At 34.0% G+C, this 17,661-nt stretch overlaps 1 long non-coding RNA gene across 13 annotated transcripts in view; it reads left to right on the top strand.

Annotated features, from left to right (window-relative positions):
* Positions 1-17,661, top strand: part of LOC118166225 — a 56,153-nt gene that overhangs the window by 21,119 nt on the left and 17,373 nt on the right. For 7 of the 13 annotated variants that reach the window (XR_004750385.1, XR_004750381.1, XR_004750390.1 and 4 more), the window contains one exon: positions 15,274-15,340. This is a non-coding gene — a long non-coding RNA (uncharacterized LOC118166225). Of the gene's footprint in view, positions 1-1,144; positions 1,316-1,906; positions 1,930-15,273; positions 15,341-15,465; positions 15,706-17,661 lie in introns of all 13 variants that reach the window. The other 6 variants (XR_004750389.1, XR_004750387.1, XR_004750386.1 and 3 more) reach the window with 5 other exon arrangements.

Consider the following 17,661-nt stretch of genomic DNA (forward strand, 5'->3'; position numbering starts at 1 on the left):
ACGAGAGCCCAGGAGCAAACTGACATACAAGCAATGTGAACAGTCAATGAACTGCAGAGTGAAGTGAAATGGAGTTCTAAGTTGTTTGACAGCATGCATAGGTGACTTAGCTCACACGTATCTTGTCAACTGTTTCTGAATGGCACTGATGTCCTGAGGAGACATACCCTGAAACACCATTCTCATATCTTGAGTTACCTCTGCAAAGATTCTGGCACAAAGACATGTACACCATTTTCTTTTGCTTTTGAATACATTTTGATGTCAATATCTTTTACTTGTCATACATTTATTCACAGAATAAAACAAAATGGTTAGGGTTGTAAGGGACATATTTTCAATGCATTTCTGATACAACACCAAAGAATTAAATTGCTATTTTCTTTTGTTATAAACAAATATTTCTACAAGAAGGTCTTATCTTCAAAGACTGCTCTTTATGTGTGTGTGATATAAAAAATTTCAAAGTTACTCTTGATAATTTCTATTATCTCTATTCTATTTTAAATATGCCTGTTAATAATTTTTCACTTTAACCAAAGTATCCTACTGCTGTCTAATTTTACCCAGCTACTAGAAAACTGTATTTCTCTTTTACGTTTACCTTCTCTAAATTTCTGTGAGACATTTTAATTCAGTAAAAAAAAATCCAGTAAAAGTAGTAGATAATATTAGTATTCATCTTGTATTGTCTAGTCTGTAACTGTGTTTTAAACAGATCCATTTTCTTGGCCTGTATGTCTGTAACAAATTTGATTTGAAGCATTCCCTTGTTTTGGAAAGGCCTGACATTTCAAACTCTACTCTTTAAAATACTATTGGAAGAATATTGTGTAGCAGTAGAATGTAGACCTGCAGTTGCTTGAATAAAGTATTATAGGTAGCGAGACTCACGTTGAACAGTTAAAGTGAACTTTAAGTAGAAGTTAAACTATTACACTCAAAACAGCAGTTCAGAATGCCACTGTTAGCACTGCTTCACAATGGAGAAACCCATCTTTCAGACTATGAAATTTGAGGTGATCCTCAGTCTCTGGGACACTGCTCGAGGAGTGGGAGGATTTTGCCTAGTACAGTCAGGAGAGAGTCTAACCCCTAAATTTTCAAAGTACCCTTTCTTCATATATGTTTTTTTTTGGTTCAGTGTCTTTCTGATATGAAATGAAAAAACTCAAAATTCAGAGCATACCCCATGTGCTTTGTCTAGTACACTACAGCTCTTGTTCAGGCCTGTGAACTTCTGCATACATGGCTGAACTGTAGCTGAACTTCAATAGGAAGGGTAGACCTGAGAAACTGATTTTAATATCTCCAGGTGAATTGAGCCCTTTTCAGACTTTCTGGGTAAATTACTGTGCAAAACTGGACAATTAGCCACTGTTAAAGAAAGTTTTGTTTGGCTTAATTGGTAGCCTCTACAAATAAATCTGCTCTAAGTGAACAAGACACATAACATCTAGAAAAAGGTATGGGAGCTCAGAGGCAAAACTGCACTTAATATTTCAGTTAGATAGCATTGGACAGCTTTTTGTGCAGCCTGTACTTAATTTTTTATTGTACAGAGATGTTAAACACTCTAAATAATTGTGATGCAGCCAGTCATTTAATTTTCTGCATTAGACTCCTAAAATTGATATTCAGAACTGAATGTGGTTTTCTGATACATTTTATTTCTGGTGTCTTTTATGTAAAAAAAAATGCAGTCAGGAGTGGTATTATGACACCCGTCCATTTGTACATGAAAACACAGCCATCTGGAATTTATGTTTCATAATTTTGCCCATTTCTTTGCCACAGATTATTTTAGTACTTCAGGGAACCTTCTTTTACTTGGTACTTTTTGTCAGAGTGAAAAATCAATGCTGAAAACCATACAGTCTGTATTAATCAAATCTCTTTTTCACAGCCTACTACCTGCTGAACGATTTGGTAAGGATTTAAAATTACTTATGCTGAAGGATTATTCTATAAATATGAAATTTTAAAGAATTGCTGAATTCATCTTGTCACCTGCATGATTTAATTAATTTTGAACCTTTTTTTTTTTTTTTTTTTTTTTTCCAGTCGATTTCTTCAATGCTAAAATCTCTTTGCTATCTCTCAGTTCATTAAGGTAATATCTGCATAGCCATGTTTTTAAAGGAAACGCAAACAGGAAACAATTTAGCTGAGTTATGAAGAATCATACTGTATAGCAATTGTACAGATAGTTGAGAGTTATTCTTTCTCCTTCTCCAAGAGTTCTACTAATTGTCTTCTCTTTCCAATTTCTTACGTTTTTGTAGAGTAAATTGTTATCATATAGTTATCATTCACTTTTGTGGACCAACACCATTCTGAAGTACTCATAAATACTTCTGGTTATTCTGCAAATATTTAATAGATAAATTGCCATTTTTAGTCGCTAATTTGGGGCTACTTTCATCTCCAGGACACAAATCAGTAAATGGCAACGAGAATTGTTCTTATCTGAGCATCCTAAGAGGATGTCTGTGGTTCTAGGAACTCTTAATCAACTGCCACTTTTAGCACTAGAATTGTGGTGATCGCTACTGCCAAGTACCAACAGTAAAGTCTTACTTCCCACACTTGGTTCACCAGCTCTAGGCAAATGAGCATGATCCCATGTATACTCTGCCTATTTCTTTGCCTTCTGGAAAGCGAAGGATTTAGAGAATGCACAACATCCACTTAATTTTACATATTCTTGTATTCCTTTATCTTAGGTCTCCCTTACTCTAATGCATAGGTATCTCATTGAACTAAAAATCTAGCCTTATATAGAGTCTTTTCCAAAAATGTCTAAGTGTTTCACAATGGAAAGAAAGGCAAGGTAAGCTGAGGTCAGAAGCACTTCAGAAGATCTATGAAAAAATATCAGTCTCTGAAGGTGCTCAGAAATTAGCTCTGGTCCATCTTGTCCACACTTTTTTTTTTTTTTAGCATTTTTAAAATACTTTCTACTTTGTGACTGTGGTCACATGAGCCATCAGTTTACTTCTATTCTGAAGCTGCATTTTTAGAAATGACCCTGCATTTCTAGAAATGACCCTCATTTCTGGATGTGACATGCAGAGAAGAATGACACAGAGGTACAATCCAGAGATTTTGGCATCTACTATTCCTCTAGACAATGAATTGAGATCTACTTTTCACTAAAAATAAAGCAATGACATTTTGAAAAGCACAGTTATGGATGAAAATGCTGAGGAAGTGTGAAATATAGTGTCAAAAATATTGAAGTGTGTAAGCTCATCTGTATGATATTTGCATTCTCTAGGTACTTAAATTCTTTTGCCCCTTAATAGGGTGAGGGGTTTAGAATGATATTTAGCTACCTCTCTCTTGTCAGTTATGCCAATAAATAGAGAATTAAACTAAGGGATTAGCCATAAAATAGATTATAGTTCAAAGAGTCATTGCAGAAAACAGCAGCCAGACAAATAGAAAATTAGTCTATTCTCTTGGTACCCTATGTGTCAGGAATTGGAAGAGAAGTGAAAACATTGCCTCATTAAAGCAAGTCAGTTTTGAAGCACATAAAGAAGTTTTAAAAAGTTGAGAAGCTAGAATAGATTTTTATTATTATTATTATTATTATTTTTTATTTTTTTCTTTCTTTCTGAGCACAGAACCTATTTCTTCTAGTGGCTGACAATCACTCATGTTGCCTTTAGTATTGAGCAACACTGGTAATTTTAGCAACATCTGACAGACACTGCAGTTAGGAGTATGTAAATATTTTTATTGCAACCAGCATTTGTCAGACATGAAGACCTCAGCTATTTCAAACTGTATAAGTAGAGTACTTTTAAAAGATGTAATCACCACCACCACTGCTTAACTTCTTGATCATCATAAGAAAGAGAGAGACTTCTTCATCATAAGAAAGAAAGAGAAAGGAAACAAACACTCAAATGAAGCTGGCCAGAGTTGCACGCAGGCGATGCTCAGCTGAATGGCCTGTTCTCTTGTTGCCTCCTCACCTGTGCTGGGAGCAGGCTGTTGCCCGTCTGAGAGCACAGCACGTCATGTGCTCTGTAGAGATGGCACGATAAGCCTCGCCCGAGCACGTCTCTGATATTCTATATTCAGTCAAACAGTTTGCCTTCTTCTCTTCCTTCTCCTGATACCAATATTATAGTAGAAGTTACAATGTTGTTCAGAAAATTATTGTGACTTTTATTTTCCCTCTTTTGTTAATATTTTATCACTGTTCTTACTAAATCAGGAACCTTAAATATAAAGATGACCTTATAATACCTGGAACAACTGTATTAAATAATCAGGATGATGTTTGATTAACAAAAAGACTTTGATTAGCTGTAAGGGTTACTGTACCAAAGTTCTGTTTTCAGTTTTCAAAATACTGTTTTTAATGTACTTTTGTGTTTGCTTGCATGCATGTAAGACACATACTGTACTTTGCAATCAAGAGAATAAAGGAAAATCAAAGAAATGCCCACCTTAGTGTACTTAAAAAAATGCTACACATATCTCCCACTGCATTTCTGACTGACAGTTTTTGAAACTAAGATTGACAACATGTAGGATGTAATGAGTGGGAAGACGACTGGAGTGCTGAGCTTATAAAAGAGGTCTGCCTTTAGAATAGCACTAGAAGTTGTTACAGTCATCTGCTAGTGCATTTGAAAAAAAATATGATAAGCAGTATCTGTATAAAAGACCCCCCAAATGATGTAAATGTCTCATTTTTTAAATTATGATTTGTATTTGTGGATTCCCACATTCACATATTTGCTTTCTCAGGGCAATGCTGTAACTATTGATACATTTCATACAAAATGAATATACAGATAGTGGGGTAAAGAGATATAGTAATGGCTAGGGAGAGGACAGCAACATGAGACTGTGCATATACTACTAAGTAAAAAACAGTAAAGGAGTGAGAGTTTCTGAGAACTGCAAGTCTCAGTGTCTGAGGTAAGTGAAAAGGACTAGCTCATTTCCGCACTGCATAGAGCTATCTAGCCTAGTAGAGGTTTCTCAGATCCATACTGCATAGCACTTGACTGTTTCAGCTAAATCCTTAAGGACTTAAGGGAGCACCTTTATTTTACAGGTGTGAGATTTTGCGACAGGTGTGTTATTTTCCAGATTAAAATGCTGAACTAATGTGAAAGCTATGTTGCAGCTTCCTAGAGCTTCCTAATTTTTATTAGGAAACTCAAGGGATCATGTATTGGCAGTTTTGACGTGTCACATGAGGATCTGTCATGTGCAACTGGGTGATTAGTCTGTGAGGATGGTATTGGAGGACTGTGTAGAATATTTGGAGAGAAAACTGGCATGGTTTCATCTGTGTAGACTGCTGGGATCAGTTCATGAAGAAAACTGTTTCCAAAAGCCTGCTCAGACTGTGTCTTGAAGAGAGATATTTGGAGTAGTCCAAAGCATAATTAGGGAAAGAAGTACCAGTTGAGCATGTGTAGATGAGCAGAGGTCTAGATCTTGAGTAACCCCCTCTTTCATTTATTAGGACAGTTGGAATGGTGGAACTCCAGATAGCAGGAGTTAGGAGTGGCTTCTTTTACCATAGTGCAAAAATTAAATTAGGATTAACTCATACATTAACAACAATGAAAATGAAAAAGCCTAAAAAAGTCACATCATGACTCAAAGCCACAAAAAGTCCTATGCTCTCACATTTCTCTCCTTTTTCAGTTGTAGAAATATGCCAGTATGTATGTCTTTTATTTAGAGCTTGCAGTTTTATATGACTACTCAGCCTGTGCACTGGAGAGAAATGTCCAGATGTACACTTTCTTCTAGTTGACCATTCCCATCTACCTGTAAAAAAGGTGAATCAATGGTCCTGTGTAAGCTCCTTGTTTTTAATCTTGGTATTGGTTTTACAAGCAGCAAATGTAGGCATCATGAATGCTGAACAGCCTCTTAATTCCTGGTGTGGACAAAAAGCCAAGATCACAATCTGCCTTTTCAAAACTTGACACATTCACAAAACACTGTAATAGGGTATTGTTTATTTACAGAAATATGGACCTGTTTGAACTTTCCTGCTTTTATATCAGAGAATAAAAGCTGAAGATATCATTTATAACCTGACATGGTGTGTCTCCCTCTGAACGCTGGTTATAATGACGGTGCCCAAATGAGTCTAGACCTTTAAGATTCCTATGTTAAAACAATGCCATCTATCCAATGCATTTTTCTGGTTCTCAGCACTATAGGAAACTCATCTGATTATTATCTTACATTTTATTCTATTTCTTTTCTATTCTACAGAGCCAATTTGTGTCCCTTAATATGATGCAGGATGTGGGGTAAAAAACTAACAAAGAGTATAATAAAAAAGTCCTAAAATAGGATTTGTGTGTATTTCAATGTGAAACCTGTTCTTGGGAATTCCAGGATAATTTCCCACATGTAATAGAAAATTGATTGGAACAATTGTCCTGACACTTGTTAGAATCTTGAAAAACTGTGAGTCCCAAGCTATGGCAGTGACTGGACTGTGATGTCTCAATGCAGCAGAACTTTAAAAGCCATATTTTGCATATTGGATTTTCAAATAATTGTTAAATATCCATTTGAAAACATTGTAAAAAAACTGGCATGCCTGTGCATCATAGAGAAGTGTGTAGGCCATGTGTACTCGTTCTATACTTGGTACCAAGAATCAAAGATATTTCTAAAAAAAAAAGCCTGCTTTCTTTCATAACTGAAGTAAAAATACTGTGTTAGGAAACATGGCTCTAAACCCTGCTTCTCTCCCTTGACTTGGATTAAATTTGACAAGATATTCAGGCATTGGGGCAAGCAGACAACAGTGAAAAGGAGGACACGAGCTGTGACTGACTGTGCTTTTGTCACCATTCTCAAGAGGTGACATGGTAATGTTTAGTGGAACCACAGCAGAAAGGACAATTATATCTGCAAGGCACCATCTAGCAATTAATATTTGCAATACCACAGTATAACGTTAATGGGGATAAGTGACTTTGAAACTTTCACATGCTGCTGCGTTGATTGTAGCAGCAGAATCGGGATGCAGGGAACAAGCCTTTCACTTCTCTTACTCCCTAACCAGCAATTCAGGGAAAGGAGCTTCAGTGCTTATTTATCTCTGAAGAAAGGCTTTTGTGCACAAAAACTTCTTTTTTTTTGCCAACTTTATCAGTTGGTCTAATGAACAAAATTACCTTTCTCCATAACTTTTGCCCTCTTGTTCCTTAACTTCCAGATACTGCAGAGACCAGAGAAAGAAAGGGGAGAAAGGTTATCTCCCTTACTTTTCCTTATTCATACAGGCAAGCAGCATAAACCCTCAGTTTATTACAGGTATTCTCCACTATTTCCATATATCTTTTTTTTTTTTTTTTTTTTTTTTTTTTTTTTCTGCAGTGTAAAAGACATATTAATACCTTTTCATACTAACAGATGTTAATGTAGAGATAAAATGTGTAAATACTAATGTCACCACTCACAGAAAAGTCAAATTCTTAAATGAATACCAGTTAACTTCATTGTGTGCCAGTGCAGGAAACAAGGGCACGTACAAAACCATTTTCCTCTAAGAAGACTACTTATCTCACTCACTTAAGAGCAGGCAGACACAGAAAAATATCCTTATTAGCACAGAGTAAGATAAACTGTAAGAGTAAAAGCAGAAATGGGGAAGAAGCTCTTCACGATGGAGTCAGCCTAATCCTGTTCCTCCTTTAAATGATGCTGTGTATATAACAGTTAGATTTTAAATTTGTACTCTAACTGTAGATCTATTACAAATGATGTATTTTATAGGCCTAATCCAAAACCATCTTCTAAAAAGCTGTTATTTTGACTTTTGGACATCTTTACATATTTGTGTGTAGGGGGAGGAAGCATTTGTCAGGTATATGCTAACAAGCAATGAAGATTTATACCTTATTTGGAGATGGAACGTATTTCATCATTTTTCATTTTCTGACATTCTAGCATTTGGGATTTTTTAAACAGGTGAGTAATTTTTGCAAAGGAGAACACTGTTCATAATCAGAGTTGGATGAGGTCCCCCAGAACATGTTTTGAACCCTACATTGATTTTAACAAAATTTATGCTTAAAAATTATTAGGTTATCCAAGTGCTTGGTGAATTTGGAGAATGTATATATCAGTGCATGGATGTCTCAGATACTCTCAGAAATGGTGTAAAATTGTGGCAATTTTCAAAATTATCACTGAGAAAGATATATATCTAATAAGATTGGTAGATTTAATAACATATTTTATACCTTTATTTTTTTATCATTTTTTATCTAACTCTATAAAATATAAGTGATGGAGAACCATGTCCTATTTTTTCCGTTTTCTTATGCATTAGGGCTATTTTTAATCAAATGAAATATGAATTAGAAAAATTCAGTCATAGTAGAGTGTCACAGACTGATGAAAAAGTAGCTACACCAAATCCATTCAAATATTCATAAAATATTTCACCTTTTCCTAGGGTTGAATTATTTTTTCTTTCCTTTTGCCCTTGTTTGGTGAACTTTTCTCTACAAGGAATGATTAAGTTACAGTCACCTCATCTCCTGCATCAAGCTATTTGCTTGGTTCTTTGAAACAGATCAGTGAATTTCTGAATGGTGTTAGTTGTGCTGAAATCTTATCAAGGGCACCTGAAGTCCTCCCTAATTCCTGAACAGCTATTCCATATGTATGTATCCTTTTACATCAGTGCCTAAGTTTATAGGCACCAAAAGGATTAACTGACATCTTGAATGCTTTCACACGTTTTCAGAGGTATTTATTTAGGGGGATATAATTATCTATTTCATACTTATTTCTCTACCTGAGTAAGGCACAACTGAACAGACACCCAGATTTACAAGAGCATTCTGAAAAGACAGTCATAATTCTGATCATTTAGCTTGTAGAGCTGTTCAGTAACTTCACAATTGCTTGCTGCTTATAGCACTTGTCAGGGAAACCTGAAAATTTTCCTTTTAGATTTACATTATCTTGAGAGAGAAAAAAATCATATCTTCTAAATTCTGGAAAGTCACCTTTCCATTTCTGCTGAAACTGTAAAGAAACATGGTACAAAAGAAGAGGATATTTGACTCCAAATGGTAAAATAACCTAATTTGAATAGGTCTAATCTAGCAAATAGTTCTTTTTATTTTTTATTTTTTAAAAAAGTTTCTTCCTGTGGTGGTCTAATACAATAGAAACATATTACAATGAATAGGCTTCAGTATTTCCCAGCTGAGACACCAGTTCCCTCTTATCTTTCTATTCTGTTATGTCCTCAGGGTTTTGCATCTTTTCAGGCTACCAAAAAAAAAAAAAGAAAAGCAGGTTTCTCCCCCGATGATTAAATGATGATTAAAAGTACGTTCTTAAGATATAATTTTAATTCCTGTGCAGCTGAATAGCTGAATTAGGCATCTTCCTCCCCAGCTTCCTAGGAAAGTGTTCTAGCATAAAGTCTTAAGAAAAGATAAAAGACCACTGTCATATTTCCTGTAAAAGAGTCAGCCTCGACTATCCGTCTCAGAAGAAGCTGAGACAGGCTAGGTCCTGGGAAAGACCTGCTTAAGAGAACTGACTAAAGAAAAAGGTAGACACCTAACTTGCTGGAATCCAACCCCCCCCTCCTTTATTTATTTTTTATTTTTTGGAAAATTTCTTTTGTTCTTCCTTTATTTATTTTGAAAGTAATTTGAGCTTGAACGTGGAAAACAACGATCCTTTTGACTTTCATGCACACAGGATAAGGCCTTTAATGATAGCATAAAATTTCATTTCTTAATTTTCTTAAAAAACAACAGCAAACAACACCCCCTTAAATATTTCAGTATTTTGTAATTGTTATACCAGACACTCCTCTGATGTTCATATATGACTTTTCAGTTTTTCTGAAACCAAAGAGTAGCAAGTACAGTTATTTGACTTTCATCTGAAAATCAAAACCAGTTATTACCTTGGAGAAGGAAAAAGTAGCATTTTCTAAAACTTAGCTATATCCATGCTCAAATTACCTCCAAGATTAGAAGAAAACACTTTGCTTTTTAAAGAAATAACATATGCTATTTAAGTGCATTTTCACAGACAAATGTACCATTGACTGGGTCAAATATTGATAAAAGCTCCAAGAAACGTGAATCATTTTCTCCTCAGCAGTGAGTATTTCACTCAGTACTAATCTGTAGTGTGCAAAAGAATATTGCTCCAACATGATCACCCATTCTCTAAATAACAGGGAAAAAAAAAAAAAAAAGGTTGTCATTTGTGTCAGTATTTTCTTTTTAGCATAAGGAAAAAAATCATGGTTAAAGCTGAAGTCTGGGTTTTCCTTCTCTATTTTATATCCTCTAGTGACTTTTTGCTATTATGCTTCATTTATAAGTGTAAAGAAATATATTCAGGTACACCCCCATACATAGACAGTATTCCCACACTGAATGATTTCACAGGGAATTTATTTATTTTTTTCCTTTGTTTTTCTTCTTTAAATATTAATAGATGCATCTTTAATAAATAGAGTATATAACTGTTCGTTTACTGTGTAAAGATATAGAGTTTCAAAATCAGTATGTTATACTTGAACCAGTTATATAGATAACTATTTTATTCAAAGTAGCTGGCTACTTTTTTTTTCTTTGTTATGAACAAATTTCTTTCAATAAATTGTATATTTGCCCTAGTTTCTGCTGTTTCAGCACTGACAACCCAAGGCAATTTCTTTCTTCTTTCAGTCTTAAAACTCAAAGAGACCTATATTAATGGCTTGAGTTTTGGATCCTGCATCACATACTAAAATGCTTATAGAGTGAGAAAGCTTGCAGTTACACTTTTTAAAATGACAAAAAGGAATTTGTTGTTTTTCAGCAGTCTCAGAAGATAGCATCTTGTTTATCTGATTCCGTGCATGAAATGCTTGCCAAAATAAGTGAATATTACCTGAGCAATGTTCTTCATAATCCTAAATCAAGAAATAATAACACATTGCTTTACAAATAGCAGAACAGACAATTGAATGGCATTGTCTGATGCTACTGTGATGCTATCCCTTTTTTAGGTTATTATCTTCAGCAAGAGCTTTGCTGTTTTATCAGCTGCAATTTAAAATACAGGTGTTTCTAAAGTTCTTTCAAAGACTTAGCTGATAATATCAGGTAAAGTGAATTTGGGGTTTAGTATAACTAATTCTTGTTACTTACATTTCTATTTTTAAAGCGATGCATATCACAATGAAAGTTCAAAATGTACCAACTTTTTGGTTTAATAGTAATGTAACTCCAGAATACAACTTTTTGTTGTTGTTGTTGTTGTTGTTTTTTGTTAATACCATTCCACAGTTTCACTGATGTTGCCTCTAATAACACAAGAAAACATGATGCTGACTCAAGTAGAAGATGAATCAAAGAGCTGTATTTTCTTTGAATTTGAAAAAAAAGGCAGCGTTGAGTTTTCAGTACTAAGCAGCTATGAGTGGCTAATATGTTTGACAGCATTTCACATCCTTTAAGTGAACATCTTGACCAGGCTAACCTTCCTATACTCCTACTATCATCATTCAGCTGGGCATTCTTTTCAGATGCAATGGATATATAGTATGTGCTACTCTTCTGAATCATTTTACTCAGAAAAGACAAACTATCACAACATTTCTCATGCATTGGGGTTGAATGATTGTCTTATGGGACTTTCAGCAAGTTCAATAGTTTATTTAAACAGATGTCAGATACGATACCATTTATTCTCCACTGAAGAAATATAATGTAGATTAGCTTGGTTTTACCTTCAGATGGCCCGTGTCATATTTTTTAAAAAAAACAGCATGGTTTCATTTCAAGATTGAACATATCAAAATAAGTTAAAAATAAGATATTTCTTTAGACTACTGGAATTACACTTTTTGTCTCTGACATAGATTTTTTTGTTTTCTTAGGAAACAGGCCTACATCTTCACCACAATGGCCATTATTCCTGTCAAATTTCAAAATCCTGTTCCAAAAGAGGAAGATGTCAGAACATTTCAAAGAAAAGACATCAAGCATACATTAACGTAAGCAAAACAATATACATAATTATTGTTTTCCAGAAAAATAAACTAGACTTGTATCACCTTATTTCCAAATAAAATTGTGTCTCAAATTGTCATCATTTAGCATGCCAGTAAATGTCTGTAGAAAATATCTTAGGATGAAGTGTTCAAAAACATTATTGCTAGACAATATTACCAACCTAGTCAGTTTTGAAGAAGGGCTTCTTATGAAATGTACTAAACTAATACAGTAGATTAAAGAAAGAAAAAGAGTAGAGAAAAAGCTGGGGTGCTAGACACTCTTCTGAAGGCACTGAGCTTCACTAAATCAAGCATAATAGTGAAGTTGTATGCCTGACAGTTTGCATGTTTCATATTTAATTTAAAATTTTCTGCATCACTTGCTCTTACAGGCTTAGATTTGTATCTAATTTTCTATAAAGTAAAAAGCTTAAATTAGTTCAAAAACCAAGGATATCTTCCTTATCTGATATAGGTGTTGAGGTATCAAGGATCATGCATCTTCCTGAGGCTGAGGACAAACATTTAACTATCAATATTTTTTAGATTCTTTTTACTTTTTCTTGCATGTATGGATTCTTTCAAGTATTTTAAAATGTTCAGCATTGATTTAAATCTGCTTCTCATGAGTAATGGATTTCAGAGCCAGATTCACAAAGAAACTGAGGTGTAGCATTGCTAAATTCTGCTAAGTGTAATATCCAGATATATGGCTTTAAGGATTAATTTACTGTAATTTTTTAAATGTTACTGACTTATTAGTTCTGATAACAGCCACAGAATATTCATGACAATGTAACATTATACAATGGACAGAGAAAATATTTTCTACAAATACATAATAATCTTAGGTTTTAGTCTTTGCAAGGAGAGCCATTAGTGCAAATCCCTATTCCCATTAAAAATCTAGTGAAACCATGTGAAAAATTGTTGCTGAATCTATTTATTATTTGAACACTGTACAGACATCTCCTCTGTAGTCTTATTACATAGTTGTTAAAGGGTGAAAACAAAAATTCATTTTGCAAGGTATTAGATTACAATGAAATTTTTGTAGTTGTCAGGGTAAAACTAATTACATGGGAATTAATTTTTCTTTTCAGTATATTAAGTGACAATGTATACCTTTGGAATGAAGTAATAGGAATAAGTTCTAAAGCCAACACCCAGAACAACAAGCAGCTACAAAGCAATATATGTAAAAAGTAATGAAACTAAGCTGGAAAGTTAAACTTCAGTGGAAAAATCTCTTGAGATACAATCTTTTTGCAAAGCTCTTAAAAGATTAATGCAAATGGTATTTCACTAGTGGTTGTTTTATGAAATGGGTCAAGAACACATATGTTTATAACACACACAGAAATCATGTTAAATTTTAAAGCTCTAATAAATTCACAAAAGCCAGACAAATTTAGGATTAAAACTTTGACTATGTCCACAGTACATCCCCCCTGTGCCTTCATAATTGCAATTTTATTAAGTCTGAAATCAGTGCCTTTATATTAGAAGTTAAAGATTTATTGGAAGCCTTACTTTTGAATTTTAATACTTTGGTGGGTTAAAGTATTAAGGTATTAAAGGCAAATCGTTAAAGCAACATTAATGTGTTTACTTCTTCTATATGAATTTCCTTTTATTAATGGTAGTAAGGAACAGGAACGGGAAGGGAAAGGGAAGGGAAAGGAAAGGAAAGGAAAGGCTCAGAGGGAGAAATTCTAAACAACTGCATCCTTTATATCTTGTATGGTAAAGTTCTTCATGCATGTATTTGGAATTTGTAGAGATGCAAACTAAATCTAAACCAAAAGTTGCAGAGTCATAGCTGTGGTCTTGCTGGGCTAATGAAACTATATTGTGAGTGAGTCTTTAAGTGTATTTATAGAGACTCTTACTCATGTGAACTAGAACTACATGCTGTATGTAGTCAAGCAAGTATTGAAGTTGTGCTTACAAATGTTCTTTTCTATGAAGACTGAATGATTCAGTCCAGGGTTTAGTCATGTTGATTTAAACAACAGAAAATACAAACAAACAAACAAACAAAACATGGAAAAACACACCCTGATTTTCCTACTTTTGAACTCAACAGAAATAATTTTTATCTTTGCCTCACCGTTTTTTTTTTTTTTTTTTGGCTATGTTGTGGGTGCTAATTATTACCAGTCAATTACAATTATTGCATTTATTGTCATCTAAGGAAAAAACCCCTAAGACAGTGGTAGAATAAGATCTTTTCAAAGATTTTACTTTCAATACTTCAATACTATAGTTAATTTTTAAACATGAAATATGTATCCTCTACTGATGACCAAATATTTTAAGTGTCTTTTTCTAGTCAGGTAGCAACATAATCTTCTAAAAAGAATCCTTTCCTTTAAGAGGGTTATAGATTACATTGATATGTATGTTATCTTATTGGTAAGACAATGTTCCATGCTCACAGATCCTCAAAGTAAGATTTATTTCCACCAGAACATTTTATTTTGAATTGTGCTATATTTATCTATGGATGTAATTATCTTCTGGTTGTATTGAATTGTCAGTTTTTAATTACAGTTGATACTAACTCATTACTTTAATAAATGTTATATGACACTTTTTTGAGAAAAACATTTTGTAACAAAGTAGAATAAATTGTGTAATATTTTAGCTTGGGAAAGATCCTGACATTTCTTAATTGTAGAGACAATTAGCACATACCAAAGGAACTATTGTTGATTTTAAATAATATTTTTTACACAGCAATTTGTTTGTCCACTGACATTTTGCACTTACTATGGAAAATCTGGAAACATGTAAAACAGAAAGATTAGCTGGGAAGCAGATCATCAATGATCTAAACACAAAAATCACTATAATAGCTGTGGGATATTGAGCCTCTGACTTTACCACTGTATAGCAGTTAAAAATACAGTCCAAAACAAAAGGCTCACTCAGGTAACAGATCTATCCTGCAGGATGGGATGTGGGGCAATTGTCAGTGGCTGCAGTCTCAGTTAGATGGACAGCAAAGGCATCTGAGTAATACAGTAAAAAAAATGGGTCTGGCAGCAGTCCAAAATGGAGACAGCATTAATTGTGTCTTCACGTGGAGGAAATGCCAAGCTAGACAGGAGAGTGTGTGTATGCATTTTTTGTCTGTTTTGTTTTTGTCTATTAATATGTTTTGTATGTGCAAATAAATCATGTTTTAAGAAAGATAAATTCTGACCTTTGGATACTCATACTGCCTGCAGACTTACACGGGGAAATTTTTACAGATGTCATGTTCTGATGCTGGCTGATCCTGTGTTTGGAAGCCAAGTAGGTTGGAGGCTCAGTTAATGTTTGCACTATAAACTTCTGATACCAAAATAACAAGTGGAGGCTCAGTCTAATTAAAAGGATGCTTTCACAAAAATCTGAATGAAAACTTTTGGTTATTTTAGCCAGAGATCATGATTAGGATTGTGAATCTTCTTGAGCTTATTACAATGACATGATGAAGAACAGAAGAACATCTTCAGCCAGATCTAAATCAATTTATGCAACTTTGTACTGCAAAGGAAGGGAAAGTCTCTGCGCAGCCTTGAGCTTCTTTCTGACTAATGATGCTGTGCTTACATCAAATTGAAATGGGCTTCCCAGAAGTCAAATTTTTGAAAAGGTTTTCTCAAGTCTGGAGAAAGGTAAGAGAAAAGACGAAAGTACGTTTTATCAGAAAACAAATAAATAAATAAGCCTAGTGTCAAAGTAACGTGTTTGACACTAGGTGGCAGACAAGGCAACCAGGAAAATCCTTGAGCAAATGAACCCTAGCTGTGTGCTCTTTTGTGGTTGTGTGGCTCCTTGTAGTTTAACATCTCTTGACAAATATGCAGCAAAAGCAAGGAGTCAGTTCAGCAAATATTCTACTTGCAGTAGAAGCTTCCTCCACATGCTATTGATTGACTATATCTTTTAGTGTTCATGATTATTTGAGGAGTGAATAACATTTTGAGAAGCCATTGGTTGTAAAAAACACTTTTTTTTTCTTTTTTCTTTTCCTTTTTTTTTTTTCTTCTGTGAAATAGAATATTACTTTTTCATTTCTTCCACATCTGTAGACAAGTAAATTCATTAAAAATTACTCAAATGTTTTATTTTTCTAAGATTTTTTCAATTTAAAGAAAATCATAACTCCTGGTGGAAGCAGGAGTTGGAATGCATAAAGAAATAAAAATAAAAACATATTATTTGCTCATATGAGGGATCTCGGTCTTTCTAGATTCTTTTAGACTTTTTGCATGCCAGTAATGTTAAGATGAAAGTCAAAACCTTTGAGGACTAAGTCTGTAATGTGATTTTCAGTTCCTTAGAAACTTTTGGGGTGATAAACTTTTAATTAGAAAAAAATTAAACTCTCTAAAAAAGCCTGATCTTTAACAGAAATATTATTATTATTATTATTATTATTATTATTTAATGAGAAACAAAACTGTAGGGTGAAACTTGAATTTTATTACTCTCCTAGTTGTGAAGATAATTTTTCAGTGTAAACACACACAATATCACATCCTTCTTAGCTGTTAGCAAAACCAGCTGAAACAGCAGCAATGATAATTGAATTTATATAAAAGTTATCTATCCATGTGATCAAGGACCTTTACAAGAAGATACATAAACAAATAGATAACAATATGAGTGTAGGCTTTCCTCAGCCAGCTAAAACTGAAGATAGCGTGAAGTTATATAAAAAATAATGTCATCAATTTTCACTTCTAATAACTGTTAAATATCAGGAATTTTGTGAATGATGGCTAACAGATAAAATTGCTGTGAAAGTTAGGTGAAACACAAGCCAAAGAAGAATAGGAGGTTTTCTCATTCTTCAGTGTAATACATATCTTGACTGACCTGATTACCAGAGACATGACGCAAAGGTATTTATCCAGTGAAGCTGAATGCATATGTTGTATGCTTACATTAATTCATTAGAAAATATGCTGCATAAGGAAAAGACTAGAACCTCAGAATATTCTGTCTTGAATATTAGCTTACTGCTGTGCAGTGGATTTGATGCCTCTGTGTTTATGTAATTGTAAACTGAATCCAGACACAGTTGCTATTCACTTTAATTTCTTTGTTTATGCTGCAGGTGCCAACAATGTCATTGCCTGCCATTGGCTTGCTTTATATACAGACTGTGCTCTTATGTTGCACTCATTTTAATTTCCAAGTGGAAGTGGTACTACTAATGGGTTTCTTAGGCACTTACTACAAAAACAATTTGTCTTGTTTGCAGTTTTAGATACTCAGCAATTCTATGTACTTGTCTTCACTTTGCAGATCATCTTTTTTTGGCACTTAAATATCACAGGAGGGACTTCCTGACTGGAGATAGCACTTACCGTATTACACGAGCTGAGCATTCTTTTTGGCTCTAAGGCTATACATAGAAACAAGTGTTTGGCTCTAGCAGGCAAAACGAAAAAGAATAACTTATGTCAGCAGAAAACTTGAGGTCAATATAGTTTCAACAGCAAGAATACTAATGCTTTTTGCCACTCCAATGATATCTGTGGATCACATATTTTGATTTGGTCTTCTTTCTTTTTCTCTTTCTTTCTTTCTTTCTTTCTTTCTTTCTTTCTTTCTTTCTTTCT

This window comes from Oxyura jamaicensis, chromosome 4 (assembly GCF_011077185.1).
Source record: "Oxyura jamaicensis isolate SHBP4307 breed ruddy duck chromosome 4, BPBGC_Ojam_1.0, whole genome shotgun sequence".
NCBI lineage: Eukaryota > Metazoa > Chordata > Aves > Anseriformes > Anatidae > Oxyura > Oxyura jamaicensis.